Source organism: Suncus etruscus, chromosome 9 (genome assembly GCF_024139225.1).
Source record: "Suncus etruscus isolate mSunEtr1 chromosome 9, mSunEtr1.pri.cur, whole genome shotgun sequence".
Classification (NCBI taxonomy): Eukaryota; Metazoa; Chordata; class Mammalia; order Eulipotyphla; family Soricidae; genus Suncus; species Suncus etruscus.
This window is the reverse complement of record NC_064856.1, coordinates 101,087,359-101,106,712: the sequence shown is the minus strand read 5'-3', so window position 1 is coordinate 101,106,712 and position 19,354 is coordinate 101,087,359. Positions and strand designations below refer to the sequence as shown.

General features: G+C 46.2%; 1 protein-coding gene across 1 annotated transcript in view; it reads left to right on the top strand.

The window, feature by feature from the left end:
* The window catches only part of SSRP1 (structure specific recognition protein 1), a 1,220,984-nt gene that overhangs the window by 1,155,845 nt on the left and 45,785 nt on the right, over positions 1-19,354 (top strand). The window lies entirely within an intron of this gene.

Genomic DNA, 19,354 nt, shown 5'->3' with positions numbered 1-19,354 from the left:
TAGCCCACAATGGAGGCAGGTGGACCATCTTAGGGTGAGGTGTGCCCCTATAGAGGTCAGGTGGAGACTTTTCATGAGTTTTCTGTTAGGGTGTTCCCTGAAATGAGTTTAAGAAGTTTAAGAATAGAAAAGGTGGGGCCAGAGGGGTGATGCAAGCAATAGAGTCTTTGCCTTGCATGTACTATCCTAGGACAGATCTTGGTTTGAGCCCCGGCATCTTACATGGTCCCCCAAAACCAGAAGTGATTTCTGAGAGCATAGCCAGGAGTAATCCCTGAGCATCACCGGGTGTGGCCCAAAAAGCAAAAAAGAAAAAAAAATAGAAAAGGTATTGCTTCTTAAGGTGCCCACAGGGATTGCTGGGAAAAAGTGACCAGTGGTGATCCCTGAGCTCAGAGTCAGGTGTGGCTTCAAAACAAAACAAAACAAACAAACAAAACAAAAAAAGGAGGAGGCTGCTCTTTGGGATGGGTATGTCTAGGTGTCCACCTGACTTCCTAGAATCTAGGCAAATCTATTTGTCTGTCCACCAAGCAGTGTGGACTTGGGGACAGTTGTTGGTCCTGGAGCTGGGAGTAGAACTAGCTCAGAGCCTCTTGCTAGGCTAGATTCCTGCTTGTCTCTGTGAGTTACTGAAGAAGGACCTCCTGTTTTTCCAAGGTGGGCTACCTCCTCTTTCTCCTGTTTCTCCTTGCTTTCTCTACCACAAGTTAGGATGTGGGAGTGCTCCTGTACATATGCTCCATCCACCTTTGCTCAGGCTGATCCCTCTGTGTACCACCCACCTATTCCCATGAGAGTCAGGATAGTAATGGGGAATACCACTGCATGCAGGTCAACCAGATATACTACCATGAGCCCTACCAAGAGTAACCTCTGAGTACAGAGCCACAATTTTCCCCCAGCACCACAAGGTGTGACCCCCAATATTAACAATAGAATAAAATATACATTTCTTTCTTAAGAAAGAGAATCAATTTCTTGTTTTTTTTTCCATAGATATTTTGAATACTATAATAAGCTATATTTCTACAAAGTTATATGGCACGCTTATTTTTTGAGTGTATGCAAAATTGTTCTTATAGGTGTTTTCATTTCCAAAGCAAGCATCTTCAAAGAGAAAAATGGATCAAGTGATAGGTGAACTGTTTTGTTTTTGGATTACACCCAGCAATGGCCAGGGGTTATTCCTGGCTCTGCACTGAAGAATAACTTGTAGGTTCTTTGGGGAACTAAATGAGATGCTAGGGATCAAGCCCAGGTCTGCTACATGTGAGGCAAACACTCTACCCAAATGTATTATCTCTCCAGCTCCAACATGGGCATTTTATATTTGAATAGCTATTGATATCCATTTACAGACTGTCTGAAAGTGTCCCTTTCTGCTACTGCACATAATTTATAGGATGTGTGTTTTGGAAATGCTTCCCAGAATATTAAGAAGTGCAGCTCAAGATAAGAACCAATGGGTCCTAGAAGTATCAGAATGACGCAAATTCCTGCAGTGAGTGTCCAAGAGAATCTGGAATCCAGTAGCTGGGCTCCCTGGAAATAATTGAATAAAGTGTTCTTAGCAGCCTCCTATTTTCCCCAACTGGAAATCTCTGAGGACCTTCCTCCAAGGCACCCATATAAATTCCAGTGTGGACTGGAATGGATGAAGATTCAGGAGGTCCACTTAGTAAGTGCTTTCCTCCTTGCTGAGGGAATGATTCCAGACTTGTGCTGTTTCTCTTGGGAAATCTCTGAGTGTGCTGTTTCTCTTGGGAAGTGCCTGACCCAGCCGAGAAGTTCTAGAGGGCTTATGGGATTGCTGGGAGCTCTAAGAATATGTATGAGTTAGTAGGGTTGGGTACCTCATCCTGTGTTTTTTCCACACCTTAGAGGTGTGCTAAAGCTCTGTCTCATTGAGGGGAGTGGCAGGTAGAGGAGATAGGTGCATGAGGCTGTATGAACTTAAAGAAGGAACCCACATTCTAAGGGCTGTGTGTGCCTAGGAAGAGCAGGAATCATTGCTTTTCAATTCTGTTCCTTCAGAAACTTAGGGTCTCATTAAACCCAAGTAAATAAAGGTGATATTTCCCTCATCACACCCAGGAAAACGGGGAAACCAACGTGGGCTGCACCTTCTGGTCTGATGTCCTGGTATCCAATGTCCTGAGGTTCAGGAAAGAACACCAAGAACTGGGCTGGGCTAAGTTTTAGTTGTTCAGCATTAGTTTCACTGGCTCTTCTCTCTCTTTCTTTATCTCTCTCCACTTTATTCCCAAGTCCCCCTAAAGTATGCAAATATGACAAGCTATCCTCCATGGCAGGACAAAATCAAGATGTAGCTCTTACATGGATTAAACCTGAAATATGGATTCTTGGAGCTGGAGTGATAGCACAGTGATAAGGCATTTGTCTTGCATGCTGCCAACATGGGATGGACCTGAGTTTGATCCCTGGCATCCATATGGTCCCCTAAGCCTGCCAGGAGCGATTTTTGAGCACAGAGACAGGAGTAACCCCTGAGTGTTTGGATCATCAGGTATGATACAAAAACAAAACAAAAAATAACAGCAAAATATGTATTCTTTTACTTGAGATAGTTTCAGCTCTTCATCTGAGTAAGCCTCTTGGTCTTCAGTATTTCCATTTCAGTTTATACTTTTGTATGTGTATATGTGGCCAAAAGCACATAGCCACCTTCTGATCTAGCTCTTATGTTTATTGTTTCTGTTCCCACATACTCAGTGTTGTCTTTTATCATGCTAATTATGTTCCCAACAATAGCTTGCTTTTATCTGTAAAGCATCTAGGGCACCATCTTATTTAATGTCTGTGTATTAACTCCCTAAGTTCTCAGAACATCTCCAGAAATATTTTGAGAAATAATATGAAAATTTCTCAGAAAACTAGGAATTGAACTTCCATAAAACTCAGTAATTCCACTTCAAGGGGATATATCTTAAAGATCCCAAAATACAATGCAGAAAAGACATCTGCATTTCTATGGTCATTGTAGCATTTATGGTCACAATTGTCAAAATCTAGAAATAACCTATGTGCTAAGAAGAGATGAATGAACAAATAAGCTATGAAATGGGGCTGGAGAGATAGTACAGTGAGGAGGGCATTTTCCATGCACATGGCTGACCTGAGTTTGATCTCCAATATTCTAAATAGTTGGGTCCAGGGTGATAGCACAGCAATAGAGCATTTGCCTTGCTGACCCGGATGGATCTGGGTTTAATTCCCAGCATCCTATATAGTCCCCTGAGGCTGACAGGAGCAATTTCTGAGTGCAGAGCTAGGAACAATCCCTGAGCACTGTTGGGTGCAGTCCTTAAACCAAAACACATTCCATATAGTCCCCTGAGCACAGGAGTAATTCTTGAGTGCAGATCCAGAAGTAACCCCTGAGCATCACTGGGTGTGACCCCAAAAACAACAGCAACAAACAAACAAAAAAGAAGCTATGGGACTTCTACCCAGTAAAATGCTATGCAACCATTAGAAAAAAATCAGTCATGAAATTTTCTGATACGTGAATGAACATGGAGAGTGTTCTGCTGAGTGAAACGAGTCAGAGGGAGAGGAACAAGATATAGAATAATCACATTCATTTGAGGAATGTAGAAAAATAGTGGGAAAATAATAACCAAAGCTAATGGGAATGAGGATCGGGAGAACTGATTCTTAGTAGAAAGCTTGCCACAAACAGGGGGAGGACAGTTAGGTTAAAGAAGAAACCACTACGACAATGATAGTGCGAAGTGAACTGGGGTGCTGAAAGGAGGTAAAGTGATATGCATAATATCCTTTCAGTGCCTAAGAGGAAAAAATAAAAGTGTCTGCTTGGTCCAGTGATAGTACAGCAGGTAGGGTACTTACCTTCCACATGATCAACACGGGATGGATACTCAGCATCCCCTATGGTCTCCCAAATCCTCCAGCAGCAATTCCTGAGTGAAGAGCCAGAAATAACCACTGAGGGCCCGGAGAGATAGCACAGCGGCGTTTGCCTTGCAAGCAGCCGATCCAGGACCAAAGGTGGTTGGTTCGAATCCCGGTGTCCCATATGGTCCCCCGTGCCTGCCAGGAGCTATTTCTGAGCAGACAGCCAGGAGTAACCCCTGAGCACCACCGGGTATGGCCCAAAAAACCAAAAAAAAAAAAAAAAAAAAAAAAAAAGAAATAACCACTGAGTATTGAAGGTGTGACCCAAAAACAAAAAAAAGGGTTTGTCATAGAGGCTGGGGGTGACAGGGAAACTGAAAACATTAATGGAGACACTGGTGAAGGGATGGGTGCTTGAATATTGTAGATCAGAACTCAATGATGAACAAATATGCAGCTGTGTACCTCATAATAATTCATAAATAAATTTATTTTTAAAATTAAAAATTAAAAAAGGAAGAAGGGATTCAGAAAGACTCGGCCACTTCCTGTGGATTGTTGGAAATCGGGCCTATCATTTTTAGTTCCAGTAGGTTTGGGGCTAGATAAACAGAGTAGAGAAGGAAACGTGTAATTTGCAGAAAGATTCCAAAGATCTGGTAAGTAGGATGTAGATGTAAAAGCCTAATCAAGCATCGGGTTTGGTCCCTGGTGGATCTTCAAAAATGTGATTTGCACTTTTAAATTAGACAAGCCTCCCTATGGGCGTAGAGGAATTCTTTGAAGTTCTAGAAATATATTGGGCCAGGGTTTGAATGCAAAGAGGCCAGGGCCCCTGCTGTGGGAAGGAACTGGGCTTTAGAAAAAGGAAGGTAGGGAAAAGAGAGGAGGGAAGACTTGAGGAAATCCTCTCTAGACTCAGGCTTCCTGGTTAAAGTCCTGAGATGCTGTTTCATCATCTTCCAAACAGGGATGCTCCAATGAAACAGGCTTCTAAGGGCTCACTTATCTTGGGGTGGCTCCTGAGGGTCTGTCTGATGGGTCAACCCATTCACTGGGGTGTGAACGATTCCCTTGACCTATTCCCCAGGATGGTGACAATAATGGGGGGTCTAGTCCTTTACCCCTTCCTCTAGTCTGCAGGAGTCAATCTTGAAGTGAGGAGTTCAAGCTTTGGGGTCACTGCCACCAACCATTGCACTTCAGTCAGGTAGATAAGTAGGTTGTCAGTTGGGCTGGAGGAAGATAACACTCAAGTCTGTTGCTGTGTTATCAGACCTGTAACTGATTAGACACTTCTTCATTTTGGGGGTGCCTTGGGAGAGCAGGGGCAGAGAAGGAGCCCAGATCATCTCACACTCTTCTCTACCTGTCCTAGGGCCCTAGAACTGGAATCTAGGAACCAGAACACATGGAGAAACTTCAGAGCTTTTCTCTGGGACAAACCTACTGGCTCAGGTATATGGTGGCTAAGCCAGCGCTCAGCCCTGCTGGCCTCTCCTTGAAGTTCAGTGACTAAAACTGATTCTTGGTGGAATCAAGTTTTGGTATTTTGCTCACCATAGATTTAGGCTCTTTATTTTATTTTTAGTTAGTTTTATTGGGTGTATCCTAAGACACCCAGACATCTTAAGACCCTACTATCTCCCCCAAACCCTGCACTCAAGGGTTACTCCTGACTTTGTGCTCAGAATTTGCTCCTGGCAGGTTTGGGGGACAATCTGGGGGTCAAACCCATATCTTTCCTGGGTCAGCTGAGTGCAAGGCAAATTCCCTACTGCTGTGCTATCGCTCCAGCCCCCATTTTTATTTTTAAGGCAATTTCATTGGGGCTAGAAAGATCATACAGTGGGTTGGGTGCATGCCTTGCTTGTGGCTGATCTGGGTTTGATTCCCAGCATCACATGTGGTTCCTTGAGCCTGCCCGAAGTAATTCTTTTTTTTTTTCTGAAGTAATTCTGAGTGCAGAGCCAGGAGTTACTCCTAAACACCACCAGATGTGGCCTCCCCATCCCAAATATTGTGTGAAAATATGGTTTATCTGTACCAATAAATTCCTTTGTTACTAGTTTTTGTGGTGTTGGGAACTGAACCTCATATATGCAAAAAAATCTCTACCTCAGAGTTCTAACCTTGCTGCCCTCCTTTGGAGGATGTAATCAGTGACTCACTCATGCTTCCATTAGCCCTGGCTTTTTGGGAGATGGGACAGGTGTGAGGTGGGGAGGGCATCCCCAAAGTGAATACTTTTCCCTGAAACTGTCCATTCCACATGTTGCTACATCACCAGAAGAGACACCTGTGGTTTGTCTAGATTAGTAATTGACAACTGGGTCAGTTTTGCTCCTGAGATTTTGTAAAACATGTAGAGACATTTTTGATCATCCTGACTGGGTGGTGCTGTTGATGGCTAAGACAGGAGAGGCCAAGATGCTACTGAACACTGCTCAATGGTCCTTACAGTCAAGGATGACTTAGCTTGAAATAATAATGAAAGGTTAAGAACCTTAATTTAGAAGAAGGAACAAAGGTTTTTACACATAAAGATGAAACTAATAGAGGGAGAGGGAGGGAGAAAAAGGGGGAAACAGTGGGAGAGAGAAGGGTGAGGAAAAACAGAAGGGAACAAAACTGTTGGTAGCTGAGAAGCCTTGGAAATTTCATTCCCTGCTTCCAGTGCAATCTTGACTGTCACTATCTTGCTCTGATTCTCTCTGTCCCACCTGTGAGGGAGAAGTAGGGGTGCAATCTTTTGGGAATAGAATGCAGGTGTGAAGGGTCACGTTCTCTAGGAGATTGGTTGAGGTTTGATTCCCTCCAAGAACCCAGATAGGAAAGGCAGTTCCCATTCCCCTGTCTGAGTAGGACAGGGGAACAGTCCCTGTTGTAAAGATCTGCAGGAAATAATTCATACAGTGAAAAGGTACAAGAATGTTTTTAGGAAATCCAGTACTCAAGCAAGGAATTCAAACCACCCAAGCCTTCAGCTCCTAAGAAGGAACGCAGCTTAGTGAAACAAGACCAAAGAATGAGCCCACCCTAGGGTGGGAGAAGAATAACAAGTAGGGAATAATCCAATATACCAACCAGATCACGGCCTAGGGTGAAGTACAAGTATTGATTAGGGTAGAGCAGTATCTCAACAGAGGTGACGATTCAGGGGTAGGATGCATAGCAAGTAGCAGGTCTGTGTAAGAGTTTAGGAGGCCTTGGGTTCATTTGTCTCCTCTCTCCCCTAACACCTCCATTTTCCAGCTCCTCTGCTAGGACATTAGCCACAGGATAGTTGCTCTTGGGGTGAAGGAAAACTGTTCAGCATCAGACATTCCCAGTGCAAGACACCCACCAATGGCAATAGGTCCCAGGAAGCAGGGTCCTAGATGTGCAGGTTGATCTCCAAGCTCTGGGTGAGATAACTGAGCAAACTTTTTGTTTGAATAGTAAAACCAGGGCTATTTAGAAATTCTGAAGAAGGAGAGGAAGAGGGAGAGAAAGAGAATAGCATGCTCAAGAGACAGTATGGTCTTTCCCAAAGGTAGAGCCCCAGTATACACTCCAATTCCAGTGTAAAAGCATGAAAGGATGAAAGGCCACATACTGAAAGGGAGAAGAGGGTGACATGTGCAAGTGGACTCCATGTCCCTGGGCTGGCGACACACATGTGCCTTGATCAAACTTCTTATCTGCAACTGCACCCCATGTCATGCCTGGAGCAATCATCCCAGCCTCTTCCCATTTCCCCAAATGCTCACTGTAAGGGTCCCCTCTGGGAGCTCAGCAGTCAGCAGTGCCGACAGTAGAGGCTTCAGTCTCTTGGGTGAGTCTCCCTGCACTTCTGGAAACCACAGGTGGGTGGAGAGTTCAGGGGTTAGGGCACAGTAGATGCTCCCCTGGCCAACACTTCTGAAACTTATTCTCAGCACTACTGCCTTCTTCTCTCCTTCCTTAGCTAAACAGGATCAGGCTGACCCTGAGGACTCCAGTAGCTGGTGTGTGTGGGTAATTGCAGTTCCAGGAGCACCGAAGGCATCCCAGGTGCTGCAATCCTGTGTCCTCTCCTGCATATGTCTGTGGGAGGACAAGGACACTCTCTAGCTTTGCCCTGAACCAACCAACTCAAACACTGAATCTCCTCTCTCACCATGCCAGGGACTGTGCAGAGACACGACACTACCAAGGACGGAACTAAGCAGAAATGAAACTGTACCTGCTTCTGCCCCTGTTCCTGTTGGGAATTGCCTTGGCGCTTCATCTGAGTAAGTTTTGCCCACCCAGCACATCCATTTCTCTCTGCACCCTTTCCTGTTGTGCTGGGGCTGGGGCCGCAGTCTCCCCCATCTCCAGTACATCTTGGGTTAGATTTCAGCAAGACTTAGAACTGTCCAGAAGTCTTCAGAGGCAAGACACTCCACTTGTAGAGACAGAGGGCTTCTCATAGATGCTGTTCTCACCCCTGAAACACATCCCTGGGGTGTCAGCTAGCAAGCAGATTCTTACCTACTTGTACACATGGTCAAAAAGTTCTGGTTTCAAACTGAGCAGATCCTTCTAGTATTGGCTTCAGATGGAGGCCTGAGGAAGATGAGAGAGATGGAGAGGAGAGAAGGCCCTAAAAGTAGTAGGGTATACAGTCAATCCATGACACTATACTTCAAGGGTGGAGAGACCCCGTATCTCCTAGGCCAAGGGAATTCCCTCTCTAATGCCCCCAAATTTTACTATGCCTATGCAGGAAAAAAAAAAACACAGGGGGAGCACAAAATAGTTTTTATCTATTTCTCTATTTATTTTTTGGTTTTTCGGGCCACACCCATTTGATGCTCCTGGCTAAGTGCTCAGAAATTGCCCCTGGCTTGGGGGGACCACATGGGACGCCGGGGGATCGAACCATGGTCCTTCTTTGGCTAGTGCTTGCAAGGCAGGCACCTTACCTCTTGCGCCACCTCACCGACCCCCTTTTTATTTTTATCTTTTTTGACTTCTTTGTTTTGGTGTAGATATTGAAGTTGATGTCACCAATCTCATTTTATGTTATTTTATCTTTCTCTTTCTTTTTGTGCTCTGGCATGGTTTTATTTCAGGACAGAGACTATTAAGTGGTGCTTGCCTTTAGTGCTGTAGTGCTCACTGGATATTTTATTTGATATTTCTTTTTGTATTGTTGTGGTATTTCAATCCTTTTTTTCTGTCCTCTCTCAAACTGAGGTTGAGAGCCTCTAGAAGGACTACATCCATTTTCGGCTTATTTGATTTTTACCCCACTTTATTGCTTTTTTTTTTCTTCAAACAAAACCACATAACTTGAACTATCTAGTTCCGCCTCTCAAACAGAAGGGGAAATAAGGGAGGGTACCAGAACCAACCAGATATATGATCACTAAGTAGTAAGCTAGACACAGAGGGGACCACTTATTCTAGCAGCCTGGGGGGTGGGGTGAGGGTGGGGGATATGGGATGCAGGATGGGAACGGGGCAAATTTGGTGATGGGAATCCCCCTGATTCAATGTTAATATGTACCTAAAATAGTACTGTGAAAGATATGTAAGCCAATATGGTCAAAATAAAAATTATAATTAAAAAAAAATAAAAGAAAGTGTAGGATATATAGGAGGGGTAATCCTGTCCATGGTGCTGAAAAGAGGAACCCACCTAATAACAAGTCACCTCTTCTCAGAAAACAATGAGGCCCAGACAGACCTGAGCCAGGATCTAAAGTTCTCAGGGGAGAAGAAGGGAGAATTGGTCCTGCCTGAGGAGGCAATTCCATCAGAGGAAGAGGAGCTCAAAGGTTCTGGAGATCAGGATTCTTTTGAGGATGAGTATCTTGTTGATGATGTGGATTCAGACCTAGCTGACCCTGAAGATTTTCAGTGTCCAAAGGAAGATGATACAGTTCAAATTTCGGGGACTCCTGAGTGCAAGACCTGCCACTATGTGGTGGTGAAGACACTCAACACATTTCACCGTGCGAATGTAAGTGGCAGGGAAGCTATTCGGAAGTACCATGGGAGGGATGGAGGAGTGGGGGGAGGGGGGCTTGGATAAGACACAGATTTCTGGCTTTCTCAGTCCAGCAGTGCAATCCCAAGTTTGCACCAATAATACATGCTCTCTGGTGGTAATATTGGTCGTGTGCAAAATGCATTTGGAGAACCAGAGTCAGACAAAAACCTTGGTAGCAGAAATACCTTTTGCACAGTACTGGTGTGGCCTTTCTCTAGCAGTGTTCCCCTAGTAGAAGACTTCACTTCTTGTGCCCATTTGGAAAGTGAAGTGAGATAGTACTAACTTTAGGATGAAGAAATGTCACAGCAAGCTCTTAGAGTTGTGCTGAGGATTTTACATGAGACCTACAAAGTGTCAGGGAGAACCCTTGAGTCATTATTCAACTCTCCATAAACAGTCGCTGCAATTATTCTAGGCATTAATATTATTCTATATAATGTTGTTCCTGAACACAGGGGCCAGAAAGAAACTAAATGAAGTAGGGTGATTGCCTTGTACTTGGCTGACGTGGGTTTGATCTGGCACCCAGAACCCACTAGGAGTGATCCTGGTATGTAGAACCAGGAGTATGCTCTGAGCACAGGTGGGTGTGGCCCCAAAACAAAACTAAAAAAAAAGATGTTCCTGAAGACAGATAAAAGTGCAAGAAGTGGGATTGAAGACAAACAAGTTGATCTCTGGCTTCTGCTAGGCTATAGTATGATGGGTCTCTTTCTAGAGACAGGCCTGGAGAAAATCCAGTGAACTCCCTGCCTATCTCTTCTCTTTGCAGAGTGTATGCCGGCAGTGCTACTGAGGCAACCTCATTTCCATCCACATTGTCTCCAAAGTTCAGTTAGTGGGATTAACCAAGGCCAAGTCTGGATAAGCGGCATCTTCACGAGAAGGGTAAGCGGGCACCACGTTATATCCCAACATCAGGATGTTCTCTTTGACAGCCTCCAGAGCATCATGGCCAGCACCAAGCTGGTCATACCCTAAAATCATCTGAGATGATTATACCAACAGACAGGGGTGTTCTGGCTCAGGAGAACCCTACTCTGGATGCCTCTTTTCCCAACTCTATATGGAGCTATTTCCTGCTTGTCATTTAAAATCTGCCATGGACTGGTACCAAGAAGAGGGTGATGGTGCCAGAACTGGGTGATGGTGCCAGAACTGATTTTTCTCAACCCCCTCTGCTGCCTCACTTTCCCCAAGAGCTGGTGCTTAAACATTCTGTATGCACCATGGTCTGTAATGGCTTCCTCAGATTTTGTTTCCTTCAGAAGTTCCTCCACTCTGTGTTTGCTATCACAGAGGAAGAAGAGCCAAAATGCTTGCTCAGATGTTGTCATGGGCCAGCAGTACCAGCAGGCCCTGGTGGCTGGCTAGAAATGTACAATCCTAAGGCCAGAGCAATAGTACAGTGGGTAAGGCACTTGCCTTCCATGTAACTGACCTCGGTTCACTCCCCAGTGTCCTATATGGCCCTCTGAGCCTATCAGGAGTGATTACTGAGTGCGAAGCCAGCAGTAAACCTTGACCACTACCAGGTATGCTCCCTCTTCCCCAACCCCAAAAAACCAAAATGCATAATCCTGGTTGAGTCCTACACCCAAAGCTCCTGGACCAGAATGTATTCATTTAACAAGATCCCCAGGAGATTTGTGTGCAGAGCAGTGCCTTCAAAGGGCTAGTATCATTGTGCACATCCTAGGATGTTGTATCTCCAGGCATCTGGCTCCTAAACTAGTAAATTTCAATGAGCTTATTCATAGACTAAATGTCATAAGGGAGACACTGTGCTCTGGGAAGACATCCTCAGCAGCCCCCTAATTCTTCCTGTTTTCTTGGATTGATTTGTCCTCTGACCCAGGCTATTTTTTTCTAATAGTGCAATAAATTACGTGAACAGATGGGAGCTCTTGGAATTTTGTAAACTGGGGGCAGGACAGCCCAACGGCAGTCAGGCTCCTGTGTGACTTTGTGCACCCGAGGTGAGTGGTAGGGGGAAGGAGGGGTGTGGAGTTGATGCTGACAGATTGCCCCTTTGAGCTGCTTCACTACATTCCATAACAAGACCCTCCTCCATTGGAGAACCAGCAAATGGCTGTGACAGGGCAGAGGTGTGGGTTGATGAGGCAGCTGGCCAAGCAATTGATAGGCAGCAGTGGAGGATCAAAGGGGTTGTCCCTCCTCCCAGCAGAGCTCAATCTAGGGCCTGGGTGCAGGTGGTTCCAGGGGACAGGAATGAAGAAACGATATGACAGGCAGTGTAGTGGGTGGGAACACAGGTGTGGGTCAGGGTTGAAGGGGAGAGGTGGGATTTTGGCTGGGTGGGTCAGTGTGGAGTAGCGTGGAGGCAGATGTGAAGGGCTTGGAGAGGCTGAGACCATCTGCCTGAAGTCAGGTTTCCACATCCAAGCTTTGCCAGCTGGGATACAGACAAATCCCCCCCACCCAGCCTGCCTCAGTATCCTTATCAGTGCAATAAGAAGATAGCATTGGGATCATCAGTGGAGATAAAAGGACACAGTCTGAAGATGGTACCTCCTCCCAGCAAGAGCTAGTAGTTTGCTTGGGGTTGCTTGGGGTTGGGAAATAAAGGTGGCTGCAGGGGGAGGCTGTGACCCGACTGATACCTCTGTGTGCTCTGTTCTAGGAGGCCGTTGGAGGAGCTCATTGCCATAGACATCTGCCCTTCATCTGCTCTGCTAAGCCAGCCTTTCCAGTTCCACTGCTAGCAGTTGGGATCCCAGTTCCAGTTCCCTGCCCTGGATTCTCCCTCTCACTGTCCTGGGCACTTGCCTCTATCCCTCAGCCCTTCCTATCCATACATATAAAGACGCTCTTAATTGTCAGTTTCTGACTCATTTCTTCATTGCTCACTTTGAAAAACTGCTCACGGCTGAAAAATTCTAGATGCACTTGCTCCCATCATGATGGAGGAAAGGATGACCCTTGGGTGGGCTGGGCTGGGGAGATTGCCTTGACTTTGAGCTGTAGCACCATCAGCAGGAGAGCTTGGACAGAGACCATTTTACACTCTTCAAAAGGAGCTTTGAGGATTGCACGCTCCCCTAGGAAGAGGGTACTGGCCCTCTACTTAGTTTCATATTCAGTGTTACATGCTTGGTGGGGGAGTGGCTTTTCATGTTTATGGGTTGAGGGTGGTAATGGTGAGTCAAGAATTCTGTTGGGCTTTCCTCTGCTGTGCCTGCCTACATCCAAGGACTATAACCTCTTCAGGACCCACACCCGGTAAGATGTCCCCACCGAACTCACGTGGGGCCAATTCCTGCCGTGATTGGGTGCTCAGAGACTTATAAACCATAGCAGCCTTGCCCTCTACCTTTTATCTGCTGAGCCTGCCTACATCCAAGGACTATAATCTCTTCAGGACCCACACCCTTGTAACCCCTGAATTCCATTTCTGCACATTTTAAGAAGCAATCTACAGCCTTGCCAATGGAGTAATTTTGCAGGACACCCCCATGATTACAGAAATCAAGATGGCTCCTCTAATAATCTAAAAAGTAGGAAACAAATAGGTATCCTCTCAAGAAGTTTAGAGTAGAATTATGGGAAATGTTCAGGGAGCTCAAAAAAAAAAGCATTGATAAACTTGACTGGAGCAAAATTAAGCATCAAGAAGATTTGTCAACTGAAATTAGAAATTTTCACACAGAACTAACAGATCAGAAAAACTGAGCTTACCAGGACCCTTATTCCTAGCCTGAGGAGTGCTGGGAGGCTTGGCAGGCCCCAAGCTGTCCTTGTCTTTTTCCCCTGACTCCAGCCTTCCCTGGGTGCCAGCTCAGATGGCCAGAAGTGGGTTCAGGTGGACTCTTAGTGGTCCTCAGGTTCCCCCCTCCCTCCGTACTCCAGGGGGGAGGTGCATGGGAGGAGGGCGGGCAGACATCTGGCTTCCGGTTTCCTCTTTGATTCTGGAGACCAGCTCTTGCCAGGTATGGGATTTGGGGAGGCCCCATACCAGAGATTTTCTCCCTAGCCTCGGGAGTGCTGGGAGGCTTGGCAGGCCCCCAGCCGTCCTTGTCTTTTTCCCCTGACTTCAGGCCTTCCCTGGGTGCCAGCTCAGATGGCCAGAAGTGGGTTCAGGTGGACTCTTAGTGGTCCTCAGGTTCCCCCCTCCCTCCGTACTCCAGGGGGGAGGTACATGGGGAGGAAAGCGGGCAGACATCTGGCTTCCGATTTTGTCCTTGAAACTGGAGACCAGCTCTTGCCAGGTATAGGGTTTTTCTCCCCTGGAGTTCAGTTTTTCCCTGGGCACGGTCTAGGTGTACTCTACAGGGGTCAACAGGCTTTCCCCCTATCTCTCTCTACACTAATGGTAATGCGCTCTGGGAGAAGGGCAGGCTGTTCTAGCACTGGTTTATATTGGGACAGTCAGTGGAATTTTTTTCTCTTTGTTTTCATATTGATAGTATTGTGTGCATATATTCTATATATCCATAATATCTATCTTGTATTGGGACCTTGATACTGCCCTACAAAGCACATTTCTAATATTTTACTGCCTCAGTCCCAACCCTTACTTCCCCCCATCCTCCCATGTAGGTGCAGCTAATGACATGAAGCTCACCACATAGAATGATAAGTGCAGTTAGAGAACTAACTACACTGAAAACTATCATAACAATGTGAATGAATGAGGGAAAAAGAAAGCCTGTCTCAAGTACAGGTGTGGGTGGGGTGGGGAGTAGGTATATCTGGGAAATTGGTGGTAGGAATTCTGCACTGGTGAAGGGGGGGTGTTCTTTACATGACTGTAATTATACAACTACAATTATATTTGTGATCAAGGCGTTTAAATAAAGATAATTAAAATATATAAAAAAAAGAATTCTGTTGGGGGCTGGAGAGATAGCACATTGGTAGGGTGTTTGCCTTGCATGCAGCCGATCCAGGATGGATGGTGGTTCAAATCCCGGCATTCCATATGGTCCCCCGTGCCTGCCAGGAGCAATTTTTGAGTGCAGAGCTAAGACCAACCCCTGCGAGCCACTGGGTGTGACCCAAAACAAAAATAAAAAGAATTCTGTTGGAAGACATAAAATGATTGCACTCATCTGCAGAATATTAAAAACAATTATGATATAAGAATAATACCCGGGCCCGGAGAGATAGCACAGCGGCATTTGCCTTGCAAGCAGCCGATCCAGGACCAAAGGTGGTTGGTTCGAATCCCGGTGTCCCATATGGTCTCCTGTGCCTGCTAGGAGCTATTTCTGAGCAGACAGCCAGAAGTAACCCCTGAGCACTGCCGGGTGTGGCCCAAAAACAAAAAAAAAAAAAAAAAAAAAAAAAGGAATAATACCCAAAAGCAAAAGAAATGTTGGGTGGGAGGTACAGTAAAGAGAGAGAAGCCACTATAACAATAATGGTAGAAATTATCATCTTCAGGGCAAGAACTTGGGAATCGAAAGGAGATAAACTGATATGATGGTTCCCTTCAGTAACGATGTTGATTATGATGCCTAACAGGAAAAAGGGAGAAAAAAAAGTGTGACAGAGAAAGTGAGAGAGAGTGAGTAAGTGGATGATTATGAGACTGACAGACAGACAGACAGACAGACAGACAGACAAGATGTCTGCCATAGTGGCAGGCTGGGGTTGAGGTGTGGATTTGGGATGATGGGAGATTTATTGGGAAAATTGGTGGCAGGAAATGAGCACTGGTGAAAGGTGTTGGGACATTGTCTGATCAAAACTCAGCTATCAACTTTTAAACTCTCTCACAGTGATTTAATTTTAAAAATTTCCCTGGAAAAAATAAGAATTGGTTTGGAGAGGCCAGAGAGATATTACAGGTAGGGCTCTCACCTTGCATATTGTAAACCTGAGTTCGATTCCCAACACCTCATAATGGTCCCCTGAAACCCACCAGGAATGATTTCTGAGTGTAAAGCCAGATATAAACTTTGAGTACTGCCAAGTTTGCCTTATTCCCCAAGAAAAAGGACTTCTGTTGGAGAAGCTGGGTCGGGCTGCCTACCTGGTTCAAACCTCAGCACCACACATGGTCCCCCAGCATTGCTAGCAATAACTTCTAAGTACAGAGCAGCTAAGTATTGTTGGGTGTGGCCTAATTCCCCCAGGCCCCCCACCAACATCAAAAGTAATAAAAAAAATTGTAGAGGGGCCGGAGAGATAGCATGGAAGTAAGGTGTTTGCCTTGAATGCAGAAGGACAGTGGTTAGAATCCCGGCATCCCATATGGTCCCCTGAGCCTGCCAGGAGCGATTTCTGAGCATAGAGCCAGGAATAACCCCTGAGCACTGCCCGTTGTGACCCCCCCCCTCAAAAAAAAAGAACTGTAGAGGGAACCATGAGAGTCTGAGTGGACAGCCATGTGGAGGAAGGAAGGTATCCAGTGGGTGCGTTCAATGGCCCTCACTGCTAGATGTGTTCCCCAAACTGTTCCCTCGAAAATGACTGCTCTCCCTCCTCTTATTCCCTCTCCCCCATCTACATCCTCTCTTGTGAAACCTAGAGCAGAAGGGACTCCATTTTATTTACCCAATGTTACGTTTCCATTTAAGGCTAACAAGGCTAAATTACCATTTAAGGGCTAAGTTTGTATACCAACAATAATAAAGCAGACCCAAGGCTGCTAAAAACCACAACACACTGCCCTAGACATCTAGCCATATAGGACATGATGAGGGGCCGGAGAGATGTCATGGAGATAAGGTGTTTGCCTTTCATGCAGAAGGTCATTGGTTCGAATCCCGGCATCCCATATGGCTCCCTTAGCCTGCCAGGAGCAATTTCTGAGCGTAGAGCCAGGAGTAACCCGTAAGTGCTGCTGGGTTTGACCCAAAAACCAAAAATAAATAAATAAATAAATAAACAAACAAATAAATATAGGACATGATGAAACACCCTAAACAACAACCAGTCAACTTAGAGATCAAGACTTTCTGCTTCTAGCCCTATATAACCTGGCTTGTGACCCTGGGCAGAGTCACCTCCTGCAGGAGGTGGCCCTGGCTAGCCAGCTTATAGTTTGTTGACAGAATAAAGCTTTACCTTGCTTATTTCAATTGTGTGGTCTCATCCTTTGACTCTGCACCCTAACACTTTCAGGAGGGAGGTGTTTCCCTGCAGTGGCTCCATCCTTCAACAGCACTAGGTTCTAATTTCCCCTGTTCCCCTTGGCCAGGTCACTGAGAAGAGACATAGAGAGAACCTGAGAAGATCTCTGCACTCCAAGAAGGGTTTGGGCTGCATGTAGCCAGGAGTTGGAGAACCTAGGGTGGCAGGAAGTTCTTAATCTCTGCATTGCGAACTCCCAGGGCACTGAAGGAGCCCTGCATGGGGCCCACACCTCTCTGTACAACTCCCTACTTTGCAAATTGCAGCTGTTGTTTGTTGCATTGTTTTTGGATCATACATGGTGGAACTCAGGAATGATCCTGGGTGGTGCTCAGGAGGTGTGTGTGTGTGTGTGAGAGAGAGAGAGAGAGAGAGAGAGAGAGAGAGAGAGAGAGAGAGAGAGAGAGAGAGAGAGTCAGAGTCACATGTAATTCTAGGGATTTGAACCAGAGTTGAGGCTGAAAGAGACAATTGCCTGACCTGTCTATCAGTCTGGCTCCTCTGCACCTTTTTAATTTGGGCCTCCACTTCAACTATTCTATATTCACTCATTTGGCTATTTGGGACCTTTTAGTCTCAACTAGCCTTTTATTAAAAAGCAAAACTCAGAGGACTTCTGGGATACGGACTGGTGACTTGTTGGAAAATAGATCTTGTGGGAAAGAAAAGGAGAATATTTGTAATTGTAGGTGTGTGAAGCAGAGGAGGGCTGAAAAGACAGTGAAGAAGGGAGAGAGCTGAGATTGCGTCTCTTCCCCAGAAGAGCATTTCCCAGGATCCCCTGCAGCAATGTTGCATTTGCCTTGGCCGCTCAGTCTGACCAAGTGGTAGCTGCCAGAGCTGGGACCTCTGCCGGGCTGACCCCTGAGTGGGCCCTGTCATTCACCAGATATGTAACCTAGGAGTCTTGTGTCTCTGAAGACACAGCGATCAAACACAGGGGGGTTGATGCTGGTAGATTATTATAACTTGAGACTCTCTTTTGCTTGTTACTGGTGTAACCTGACACATTCAGAAAATAAGATGCTGGAAGATGCCTTAATATTGCCAAACGTAGCACAGAAGGTAAGAGCCAGCATGCAGGAATCATCACATTCTGAGTTGAAGTCCCTGCCCTACCCTTCCTATTTCTGAACCTTAACTAGGGTCAGTGTGACCTTCTGCTAAACGGGGCTAAGTTTAACAAGACCTGAGGAGCATGAGCCCTTGTTTCTCCAAGCGTGTCAGGGCTCTCGCATGGAGGAAAGGAAGAAGTCAGGGTGTGAGGCATGAGACTGGGTTCTGTTTAAGTTTCCATATATTGAAGATTTCTTTTTGACCCCATGCTATTCATAACATCCAGAGCTGCTTTGCTTGGGTTTACGCTTATGTCCAGACACCAGGAATGGAGCAGTGAAGAGTCAGTGCTGTGAGTTCTGCTGTTCTCTCTGGCTCTGAGCACACATAGGTCTGGAGACTCAGTAAGCCCTGGGAGGGTGAGGCTGAATCTACATTCTTGCAGGTTCGAAGTGGGGGTGGCAGAGAAGAAGCCTCGACAGGATTCATATCTGCAAGACTGGAGGACCAGAGAGGCAGGGGAGAGGGTCCTTCCAGGGCACAGCTGCCTTCCTCCGACATCACCCCATAGCTGGAGTTCATTGGGCTGCCAATAGATATCCCAGGACTGAAGTGGGGGCAAGGTGAGTGGGGATAGCCATGGGCTCTGTGCAGGAAATGGGGAATCTTACCCCTTCTCCCTGGGATGGGGCCTTTACAAGTGCCCAGCTGGATCCTCCCAGACTTCTCAGGCTCTGGCTGCTCCATCTCCTGTACTTTCTCCCAGTGCCTTGATGTGTATGTGTGTGTGTGTGTGTGTGTGTGTGTGTGTGTGTGTGTGTGTGTGTCTGCCTTCCAGCTCAGACAAGGACTGACCACAAAGCCGGCAAAACTGACAGTCCAGGGATGCTCCCTGACATGGAATCCTGCCTGGTGTTAGAGAAGATGCCCCCAACTGGGTCTGCTTCAGGCTCTAAGAAACCTGCATCAGGTTTCTGGATACGCCCCCACTGTAGAGGAGCCCAGAAAGAAGCAGGGGGGCATCCAGGCAATGGTCCCTGATCACTCCTGTCCTTATCCTCCTCCTAGAGTAGCAGGATGTTCCTGGATTCTCTCGGCCACTGTGTAACAGTGTAACAGGCTACCTTCCCTCTGGAATCCCAGCAAGAGACCAGGACAAGCTGGTTTGAAGAAGTTTTCATTGCAAACATTAGGGGACCCATGGCCTGGGGTCAGGCTTGCTCAGAACTGCTCAGAGGGACTCTCTGTGTCAATGTTTGTTTGGGGTTTGGGGGCATATCTAGTATATTGGGTGCTACTCCGGGGCTG